Source organism: Pinus tabuliformis, chromosome 2_2 (assembly GCF_031772625.1).
Source record: "Pinus tabuliformis cultivar Carrire ecotype Pingquan chromosome 2_2, CPIR1, whole genome shotgun sequence".
NCBI classification, from domain to species: Eukaryota; Viridiplantae; Streptophyta; class Pinopsida; order Pinales; family Pinaceae; genus Pinus; species Pinus tabuliformis.
The window spans coordinates 853,542,159-853,554,601 of record NC_142300.1 but is presented as its reverse complement, the minus strand read 5'-3'; positions in this window follow the sequence as shown (position 1 = coordinate 853,554,601).

The following is a 12,443-nucleotide window of genomic DNA, read 5'->3' as shown; positions in this document are numbered from 1 at the left end:
CCTTGGCTGCTGGTTTGATCTTAATTCATTGCTTTACCTATACTTGGCAAGAAAAACATAGACCTACCATGCATTCAGTTTTTCTTTTAATTTCCAAGCCAACCTTTCTCCCATTGCTTGGTTCACCAAGTTTGAATCTATAATTCCTAAACTCCCATGAGAATTGGGATAATGAATGGTAGACCATTTTACAGGGTGAATTTCTTTGAAGATTCTTTACTTCCTTCCCAAAAGAATTTCCGAGAGATATTTCTGAGAGCATTGACAATATATTAAGGGACTAGAATGACTAAAAATTGGAAGATGGGAATGGTGGTGAGGAATGGCTTCATAAGCACAATATGCCTCACTAAGGTGAGCCATCTAACTCTCCATGAGTCCATCTTCCCCTTAACTTTAGTGATTACACTATGCCATGCTTGCAAAGAGTGAAACTGAAGACATATCGATATACCTGGATACTTCAGTTCTCTGCAATGATCAACTGTACTGAATATTAACACTTGCCTAATCTGATGTCTCTTTGTTGTAGATATATTCCAAGCATAGATTTCATATTTGGATGAATTTTCTAGACCTCCAGAGGCCTCTTGAAAATTATCCAAAAAATTCCTTGAATCTTTTTGCAATTGTCATTGAAGCTCCATCCATTAATATGGTGTTGTTTGCAAATTTTGCATGATTTGAACTTTTGATGATAGGATTAAATCCGAGGCTTGGAAGGTTCCTAGATCTATGCTCATGCTCAAGGCATCAACCATAATAATGTATAAGAAATGGGAGAGTGGGAAACCTTGGTAGAGCCCCCTACAAGCTTGAAAAAAATGGATGAAGCTGCCATTTATGAGGGGAGCTATCTGTGGATATTTGATGCAAGATGAGATCCATTAGTTAAAAACATTGTTTTTTTTTCCCCTAGGAAAAAGTCGTAATTTTATTCATATGTTGATAAAATTACATTTTGTAGATGCCCAAGGCATATGCAAATGGCTGAACCTGTAATGGCAGGCAGCGGACAAAGTGAAAAAACAGTAAACATTGGTTGCAAAGTAACTATTCCTGAAAAAAACAGGAAACACAGAGTAACAGTAAAAAGTAAATTGTATGATCCAGCTGGCCTATTCTTTCCTTCCCTTCTTTTTTTCCACCCGACGCCATCCTCCTGAGTCAGCATTGGGTGTAATGATGGCTAGCTGGTTTTCCATTGTGTTCATTTGAGGTTCTTTGCCTGATTCTGAGCCCGATGAGCTGTGGGTTCTCTTTATGCCGCTTATTTCCAATTGTAACTCCTGATGCAGATCTGTGATAATCGGCCCCGCTAGAGTGGTAGGGGTGTTTGCTGCCTGTTTCTGACCTGCTTGTGAGGCTGATTCCCTCACATTCTCTGTAGGTTCCTCATTTATGTCCTCTTCTTCTAAAGGATCTGTATTCTGCCAGCCTCTGGGTTTTTTTGGTTGTTTCCTAGTTTTTCTGGGGTCCTTTCGTGCCATTGGACAGCTGTTTTGAAGGTGTCCAGTCTGCAAACAGGTCCTGCATCGGAAAGCTGTGTTTTCATAATCCAGCTGCTGTATCCATTGGGCATTGTTAAAGTTCAGCGTGATGTGGTCAGGTAGTCCTTCACTCAAGTCCACTTCTACACAGATTCTGGCAAAAGTGAATATACCCCTGGTAGCTCTTTCATCATCCATTTTTAGGAATTTGCCCAGTGTATTCCCAATGGCAGTTAAAACTTTGGGATGCCAGAAATGGAGTGGGAGTCCATGTAGTCTTACCCATACAGGCATTCTTGAGACTATCATTGTTGTGGCATCAAAATCCGAAAACCAGGGGGTGGTGAAGAGACCGGCATTGCCCCAGAACCAAGGCCCCTGATTAATGATACTGTCTCTCTCCTGCTCTGTGTTAAATCTAACTATGAAAAAACCCTTAGGGCAGAGGTAAATTTCACAGTTAGGTGACCAAGATGAGTAGATCCATTGATGCAGGGCATCTGATTTAGGCCAGAAGCCATTGAATCTGCAAATAACAGCAGTTTTGGATAAATCGGTATATATATCACTTACCTCAGGCATGGTAACTTGTAAGGTTGGTGATTCTGGCTTTTGTTCTACTATGTATTGCCCAGGAAGCTCTGATGGTGGTGCTGTTTTGTTTTCCATCCTTTTCCCCTTTACTGCATCCCGGAATGAGCTGGTGTTTTTTGAGCTGTTACCGCTGCTTCCTCCACACAGTCGCAGGTTTAGAATGATGGTTGAATCGCTGGTTATGCCGTAGTGCTGGAGTGTTTGGCTGTCCTGTAAACAGTATCCAGAGTATATGAGGCTTTGATATAGAGCTGGGGTTCCAATATGCTCCTGTATCCTTTCCTTTAATTCGTGGACGCTCGTTCCTTTGCTGAGTCTTAAGCAGAAATGTTTGCCTTCAATGGATTTTATGAAGATCTGGAGCAGATTTATGCAAGTGGAGATTAGGCCCTGATTTGCTAGTTTATTATCTAGATCTGCCGGAGTTAAAGCTTCAGGGCTCTCTGATATCAGGCCCAAGCCGCCTCTTTTTCGTCCGCCTGGAGTTGGGGAAGCAATATTCCTTGTGGCCCCTGCCTGTGCGGCCCATTCTATCCTTGCCGTTCCATGTTTGCCCCTTAAAGCGATCAGAAGGTTCGATTTGTGGAGGAGGTACGATGGCAGCTGCATGTTTATATTCTGATATACCTCTGGCCGCAGCACTCCATATACTTCCTTGTTCGTATTCAAATGGCGTGGGTCGAGGTGGGTTGATACTATCATCAGCGGATCAGGTGAAAGTCGATCTGTTTCCAGCGTCAGAGTGTTATGGGCCCAGATCTGCATTGTGAAGGGTTTAAGGGACACCATATACCGCTGAAACAGTTCCATACCCCCGTCTCGTGCCAGATCTGTAATCTTATCGGCTGAAGATCGCCCTAGGACGGCCGATCTACTCTGCAACGCATCACAATAGACCTTGGAACCTGGGCATTCGATATCTGGTGTCGCCCTTATGGAGATTCTCTGCATCCTGTCAATGGTGAACCACACCAGACGCGGATTCCTTTGATTTCCACCGCCATAAGCCCTTCCCTCGCCAGATCCGAACCCGGACCAGAAGTAAACAGCGTGCTCGTGTGTTCCAGTGGCTATTCGCCTTGTCAATCCACAGCAGCACCATTCTTTTGGGGGAGCAGCGGCGCAGAGAAACTCACCTGGAACCCTAGATTCAGAAATCGCCTCCATCGTTTCTATTCGATACCTGATAAATAATCAGTTAAAAACATTGTTAAAACCCAATTTACTCAAAATTTTAAAAACAAAATTGTGCCTCACCTCATCAATCACATTGGCTAGGTCTAGTTTTATTGTCATTCCTTTAACATTCCTTGATTCACTAGACTGAATATCCCCCTGAACCAGAATAATGTTATCAAATATATGCCTTCCTGGGAAGAAACCTCCTTGGTTTTTTGAAATAATGGATGGGAGGAGTCCCTTGAGCCTTCTTGCAATTAGTTTAGAGACAATATTGTAGGAAAAATCACATAAAGAGATAGGCCTAAATCTGGAGAAGGAAGAGGGATTGGGATCTTTTAGGATCAGATCCAGAAAGGATGAGTTAATGCTTCCTCCTATGCTGCACCTTTTTAATGAATATCCTACATGTTTACGATGTTGGACTTGCCAACATATCATGGGATCTCCCCAGTAAGAAGTCTCAATTAGACCTCATACCGTTTGGTGTAGGAGTCAAAGAAGTGGGTTGTATGGTAATGCCTTGACTGCGATTTCATACATAGGCAAGTAAGATAACTCTGTTGGTAGCAAGGGTGTGACATATGTAGTGAGCCAAGGAAGGTGCATGAGAGGTTCTAACACACAGGGGGTTGAGATGAGTGCACCCCTTGGAAACCTGCGATAGCACAGAGTTAGGAAGGGAACATACGAGTAAGGATGCATCACAACATGGAAGGCAAGTTAGCTAGAAATCCAAAGTGATGGTTAAACCAAAAACACATTTCAAAAAGATTCATATATACATACACAGAAATAGATATACATGCATTGGTAAGAAAACAAATACATATATCATTAAGAGTAAACAGATAGCTGAAATACAATACAACATATGCATGAAACACGTTGGCTCTTGTTATATTAAGAAGTGTAAGTTACAGTCATACAATACATCCATGTCCAACCACTAGTTTCGACAGCAAAATGTTACAGCCACAACCACCTGCTCCTATAAAGATATGTACTAGCTTTGCGTAGTGGAGAAGCCAAGGCTTGTTACAACACTGTCCAAGCTCTCTCTAAGATAGTCCTATCGGAAGCTTGGCTGACAAAATGCCTTTACAATGAGTTATGAGGGACTATTTATAGAAAAGGGTGGGGTGAACCTTGACATTCCCCTTTGTGACAATTCATCTACCCTCATGACTCTTCATCTACTATATGACTGTTACATCTAACTATTGACACTTGAACTTACAGTTGACAAGATGTTACATTGCAATGCACATGTACCCATGTGAGACAAAATGGCTTGAGCAAGCCATGAAAGACATCACTATGACTCAGAAAACTATGGGAATTCAAACTCTTCAACATCCTTGTGATGATCAATAGTAGCGTACTGATGCCAAGATTGGTAGTCAACGATGGTGTCTGTGTACTCCAAGGTGACATCTTTCTGGACCCTGACTCTTGCCTCCATAACATCCAGGTACACTTCTCAGGTTCTTTTTTCCAACTTGTTTGAAAGCATGCAAATCATTGTATTCAATGAGGCTGAACCAACAACATACTTGTGCATGGTGTCTGCACTGATCAACAAGTCTAAGCTGGTGGCTATACACATTAACTCGTCAAAGTACGAGTTAAGCTCTAGTCGAACATGTGCCTTTCTCTTTGCCTGGGTGAGAGTCCTAATAGATGGGATCTCATGTGAATGCACCACAACATCCATACTCTTGAATACACGTGCATGGGAATCCTGTAGACTAGTGATGAGCTGCGGGAGCTCTTCATAGTTTCGGATCTGACTCCGGATGCATGCCTTCAGCTCGACCGCTCTGGGCTTCATCATCTTAGGCAAGTGAAGCGGGGCTCCCTTGTATCTCATCATCCACATTTGCATGTAATCAATAGCAGCATGCATGTTCAACAAGATACGTGCTCTTCTAGCACATCGCTGCTGCCATTCGTTGAGATGGACGACTGCCTTATGCACAGTACCAAACTTGGAATACAATGCCCACATGACTGTGTCAAGGGATAATGCTTCATCTAGTATTGCCTTCTTCAGTTTTGCTCAGGCAGACGCTATCACCCAATATCATCCTTGCTTGGCCGTCTGTAGCTCCTTAGCCATTCACTGATTCTTAACTATCAAAAAATGAACCCTTGAGCTAGTGGCTTCAACATATGCTCTAGTGATATCAGCCAAAGCTGCTGGATATTTGCACACGTATGATACAATCACTCGTTCCTCATACTATGCAGGAGATGTATGATCTTCCGAAGTTGAAACTTTGCAAGACTGCACAACTCTATGTTGAGACTCATTGAATGAGATGTTGTGCATCTCTCCTTCCAGCTGATCTCCAAGGATCTCTGTGTCTCCTTGGTCGCTTGGGACTTTCTCATCTTTTGGATGCGGTGAAGCTGGTGGGTCGACCTCTTGGTGGTGAGGCATGAGGTTGATATCCTGCTCTAACTCCAGCTGCTCCATGTGCATATCCATCTGTTCAAGTGCTCGCTCTATCTCTTGAGAAAAATATTGCTCCTGCAATGGTTCACCCTGTTTTCCTAATGCCAGCTGTTCTGATGAGTCCACTACTTGTACGGGTGTTGTTTCATCCATTTGCACATGTTGCACTCCCTTCTATACCTATTGTTTTTGTGCTTCCATCTCCTATTTGTGCAATTCCTGTTCCTTCCATAGTTTCTTCTTCAACTCATGCAACTCCTTTTCTGTTTCCTCCATTCTCCATTTCTCTCTCTGCCTTTACGCATTTCGCTTGTCGCACTATTGCCTCTTTGCCTTTATGGCCATAACTTCTTTCTCCACAAGTGGATCTTCTCGGAACTTGTAGATTTTCTCTTCCTCCATGCGATCGACAATCTTCCTCTTGCCCTTGTCATGCACTGGTATGTTCACCTCTACTTCTACTGCTACTTCTAGTGCTCTCTGGGATGTTGCTTCATGTTGATTCACTAATCATTCCACAACGAAGCCGACTGTTTCATTGAGTTTGGAGGAGTTGTAACAATATCTCCAAGTGTCCTCCTCTACCCAATAACATGCCTTGTGGATCCAGTTGAACTATACTCTTGTGCAGTGATCTTTCACAAGACAGTACGGGTCATACAGATTGTAGCTTTGGAGTTCGAATAGATACTTCTTCATCTGCTCCGCTTCGACATCCGCATGCTTGAAACTCCAGATCTCATATAACCCAATGCATAGCAGAAGAGCGGGCCAAGGTGCCTTATCCAGTATCTTCGTCTTATAGATCTGGTTGGGTGTCAGCCTCAATCTAGCAGGCTCCTTTACACAGTTCTTCAGAATGTCTCTAGAGTTGACATTGCTACATGGTAAGCTGAAGGGAGTCTCCATGCTAGTCACGTCTCCAACATCTAACACATCTCATCATAATCCTGTGCCCTAAAGGTTGTAATATTTTTCTCCCTGACACTACTCAAGGTCATCATCTCAGGATTAGTGTGCGAGATGATCCAGTGTATCATGTCCATGCATGGGAACATGGGGTATCTGCATGAAATCCAATACAACCGGACTTGTGAATGTTCATGTATACCTGGTGGTATTCTAGGTATTCCCAAAATGTTCCTGCAAATGCATCATTAACCTCTTGCCATTTCAGTTTGATGTCCTTGTCTAGAATCAACTTGGTATCTTCATAGATCGATAGACTTGCGGACACTTGCTCAACTACTGCTCCAGTTGCACTTCCGTCAGTGTCCTTTGATCCTACTCTCTTAGAGGCCATTGATCCTGAACTATTAAGAGGCAAACAAACAACTGCTAGATATGGAGACAAATTGACATGCATGGCAAGAAATCTATCAACGAAAAACCAAAGAAAATTGGAGGAAAGACATAACACATACCTGGTGAAAGACTGGAAAGGATTGCATAATTTATTTTGGGAGGTTGGGAGACTAGCTACTGGACTAGCGAAAAAGTAGTCTGGGCTGTCTGGGAGGCATGAGTGGCTGCTAGAATTGTGCAATGAGTAATCCAGGCTTACTACTGACTGCTCGAATTTTGCAATGTGTAATTTCAGCTGGTAATGGTTGCAGACTCAGTGACTGCATTGCACAATTTTCTGGGTTAGCAGTCACTGTCCATCATAATTGCACAAAGAAGTCTTGGGGGATAGTTACTAGGAAGAAATGCACATTTCCTAAGGGGAAGATAGAGCCTTCCCTCTCAGGATTGTGAAACGCTGTCTTAGTGAGGCAGAGCCCGGGCCAAGGCTACCCAAACTCACTGACGGGCAAATGAAATCAAATGTAAAAGTGAATGCATGATGATATTGAGTGTAAGTAGAAGAAGATGGCCATGCATGCAAACAGTGAACAAAAGATTCAGAAAATGGAATAGCATGCATGTGGGTGAAGCAAGTCGTCGAATCGGCGACTGTTCATGCAAAATAGTTTCATGCATGCAACAACAGTGAGATAGTAATGAAAACTGAAACGGTGCTAGTACAAGCTAGTATGCATGTAAATGACAACAAGCATTCAAAGAAATCAAGCAAACAACACTCACACAAGCAAAAACACAAAAAGCGACAAAAATGTTGCAAAAGACAAGTTAAGACCACTTACCTGTGAATAGCTGAGCTGGATGTGTTGAAGAGTCCTGGATGTGCTGTGGGATGTCAGAGCTCCAAGATTGATGTGAAGAAATGAGCTCTGAAGCGTCGAATAAATAAGTTTGAAGCTCATGACGTGCATGCCACAAATCTAGGAAAAAGCGACACTTGGAGGAAAAATGATATTTACATGTAACCCCTAGCTGCTAAAAATAGCTCCCTAAAATCTAGGGATGCTTTTTTCATGTTTCTTTTTCAATTCTGGGAAAAATCAACCCATGCATGCAAGTCAAGTTTCCTTGGTCCCAGGTGGAACTAGTCAAACCAGCTGTACATGTAAGAGCCTACTCAATTGCTAGGAGAAAATTTGCATTTCTGGAAGGGAGTTGGGATGGCTTCCCAGGATATTTGTATAATTTCTAGGCAAAGTAGCTGGATGCTACCCAGGACTGCGCAATTCCTGGGCTGAGCAGCCCTACTGGGAGGAATTGTGCAATTTTCTGGATGAAGCTTGACTGGTAGAATTACGCAATTTTGGAGCCCAGCAGGTTGCTAGATTGAATTGCGTGATTTATGGAGGGAAGGATGGTTTCCCTCCAAAATTACACAATTTCTTGAGGGATATGCTCAGGCTGCAGCTAGACCAAGTCCAGAGAAAGAGCCGGTGAGGGGAATGCATAAATATTTGATAGAAAATCATTGAAGCTTGTGTACTTGACGAAGTAAGAAATGTTGCTGTGAAAGGTTGGTAGGGAGGCTCCAAAACGAATCCAAGGAAAATTTTGGAGGGTGGATGTAGCCGCTAAGACACTTGAAAACACACTGGTAGAACTCTAGCTCTCTGAATGGACCTTGTTCATGAAAAACAAGTTTAAGACCTTCGGAAGTATTGTTCAGTTCTTAGCTCGTCTTGGTTTCACACTAGCCTGATTGTAAGATGTAGCATCTGCCATGATCTTGGCTGATTGACACACATTCCAAGCCAAGGCAACACAATTGTTTCGATTGGGTTTTAGGGGTATATTGATGCACAAGCAGTGTAGTTGTCAAAGTCTTAGTTTCATCTCTGGTGTTTCTCCACTACCACCAGGTCTGGACAATACCCCGACGGAGTCACGCAGGAACACAAGCATCACTCTGCTGCCAGCGAGCCTGGTCAGTACCCCAACAGAGTTACTTGGATCACCTCTCTACACAAGAAGCCTTTCTCTTCTTTCACCTTATTCATTTTTCATTTTTGAAATTTTCACTTTTTATTTTTTTCTTCTTATTTTCTCATAACTGTGCATAACACTTATTCATTTTAGAGGCAGAAGAGGGATCCTGACTTATTGAGAGCATAAGAGGTTGTTCCTTTAGAGAAGTAGTTTATTATATACCTTTGACATGCTTGTTAAGGTTTTCCCCCTCACCTTACTCTACTTGACTGAGCTGACAAGGGTTAACCCAAAAACAACCAACTAGAGTAGGTGACACTAGTTAGCGTGCAAGCATTGTGTTTTCACCAAGGTTCACTTCGAACAATACGTATTTTCCTTCGACGTATCATGGAATAAAAGTAACAAGTTCTTCATACAGAGGCAGGATGACAGATAACCAAGTAGTGATAGCAGTACAAGACCTCTTGTACTTTACCCAGCTTGTCTCAAGAGTCATACATGGTTTCATGTGAAACTAACCTATGAAAAAAACAAGAAAAAAAACAACAAAGCAAAGCAGAAGTAGAAGAAAATGCGAAAGAAAAGTAAGAAACAAGCAAACAAACAAACAAGCGAAGAAGGTAAGAAAACACGCATGCAAGAAAACAATTGAAAGCAAAAACTACTCCTACTCCTAATCTAACGGTGCATGGGCCTAATCACGTGAAGTGATATTTCCAATACAGCCACTAGCGCATGGGTTGACCCATGTTGGTGAAGGCTTAGTCTGCGAGAAACCTAGTTGTGTGAACCAGCAAACAAGAAAGATATAACAATTAAGACAAACAAAATTCATGTTTAAAAGTGTCTACAGGACATAAGTGAGTGCAAGTGCATGACATGAGGTCCGTGGACTTGTCACGATGTTGTGCGACACTACGTGCAACTTTGAAACATATGCATACTCTTGACTGTGACATGCAAGAAAATGAAAGAAACGGAGACAACTCATGTCATGAACGTGTGATTGCAATGTAAGATTCTTCCAATGCATGAGCAATGGGATCATGCAGTTCGAGTGGAGGAAGAATGATCTGTGTGTGAGATTTATCTTCAATCCATACAGATGAGTGATGAGGAGCCTCAGGTGATTGAACAATTTCCTGATCGGAAGCGAAACAACCTCAGGATGGCGAGGGCCTGACATAATCATCAGCTCGGGATGAAGTGCCTCGATAGTATGGAGGGTTTTGAATTCATCATCAGATAGATCATCATAAACCGGTGGCTTTGAAAAATCAACTACGATAGAATCATGATCATGATCATATATGGAAGTAAATGGATCATGACAGCCATGATCAGAAAAATCAATGGTTTCATCGGCATCCTCATGATCTAATGAATCAAATAGAGGGGTAGATGAGAAGAAAACAATCCTTTGTGTTTTCATAAAAGGCAGATGAAAAATCAAGTGGATTTTCAATGAATAACTTATCCTCTCCGTTGCAGGATGATCTGACATCTGGTGTGTCTTCGGAGTGATCAAAAATTGGTGCATCCATAGATGAAGATACACATGTGAAATTATGGATGACAGGTTCACCAAAAATGTCAGGAAAGAATGAAGGGAGCTTAGACGGAAGGAAGTCATCCTTCGCCAAGTGTTGATGCTCAAGCTCCCAGTCATACTCTTAATGAATGACAACACATGTTGGTTGTGCTACACCAACTCCATCGATGGCTTGATCCTTGTTCACAACAAGTGTAGAGTCTGGAATGGAAGAACACAAGAAAATATCGTCCAGCAGATTCACCTAGTATGATTACGGAGGTTGTGGAACAAAATGCATATGACAACTTGATGGACTCACAACCAAATCTATACAAAAATTAAGCAAAGTGATGTTCGGAGGATGTGACAACTAAATAGATGTGCGAGCATGATCTCCCACATCACTCTGCAGTGGTGGAGTTGTTTGATGAGGGGACGACGGACAGTCACTTGTGACAATGACCATATCCATCTGTGATTGCATAGCTCCATCACTGAAGAATATTGAGTGAGGCTTGATTTCAAACTTCTTCTTGGGACAAGCATATATCTTAATGCAGTACTCGAATCAATACCAATGACAGAAAAATTTCATCTGGCTCTTCAGAGCTTGAAACTGCAAATCACAGAAGCACTACCAAAAATCCATAGGCAATTCATGTGGATCCTTCCGTTGTTGTAACATTCTGGTCAAGATGTTCTAGATCGAAATGATAGAAAGTGCCTTCAGTGAGATCACATAAGTGCTCAAGTGAGTGCATGCTATCAGGAAGCAGGTTTCACAACCATTGATGTGGAGATTCACAAAGTGTGTATGCAAGCATCAAACTGGCCTATTTGTCAGAACATCCATCTTCCTCATGAAGCATCGAAAGAAAGTCATGTAAGAACTCAGGCCAAGCCACTTCGCCTTCACCATCATATGTGTATGTGGAAAAGAGATTGAAAAACTATCTCGTGATGGTAACAGATTTAGAATGTGAAAAACATCCCAGAGGGAGAAGAGTGCAAGACTCCATGATAGATATGAAAAGGTTTAAAACTGGATGAGAGGACACAACTTGTCATCTGGCCCTCCTTCCAGCGCCAAAAATGTTGACGGTGCTGGACCCTCCAACATGTCAAGGGATATCCCCGGTAAGAAGTCTCAATTAGACCTCAAACCAATTGGTGTAGGAGTCCCAGCAGTGGGTTGTACGGTAATGCCTTGACTCCGATTTCACATAGAGGAAAGTAAGATAACTCTGTTGGTAGCAAGGGTGTGACATATGCAGTGAGCCAAGGAAGATGCATGAGAGGTTCTAACACATGGAGGTTGAGATAAGTGCGCCCCTTGGAAACCTGTGATAGCACGGAGTTAAGAAGGGAACACACGAGAAAGGATGCATCACATCATGGAAGACAAGTTAGCTAGAAATCCAAATTGATATTTAAACCAACAACACATTTCAGAAGGATTGTTAAGTTATGGTATGTTCTATGCTTATAACAGTTTACTTATTTTTCTTATTATATTCCACCAATTAGCAATCACATGTACATAAAGTAAAGTGCAGATAGAACATTAAACGATCGACAGAAAACAAGCGAAGACAAGAGACACAAGATGTGGCGGCTAGCTAGGGACAAACCCCACAATGTGTGAGGAAACCCTTTGATCAAATCTTCTTTTATCTTCAATAATTCAGCAGAGAGAAATAGTACAATAAATCTGATTCATATCAGCAGTAGCAAACCCTAGATCAGTAGCATCAGCATTAGCGGCTTCATTATCAAACTAGGGCAGACCATATCTCACAAACCGACAATCGGATTGACTTCATTCCACCACCAAAAGTTTCGGCTTCCAGAGGAGGTTCAGATGAACCTACAGCGCAGTTCAGATGAGGAG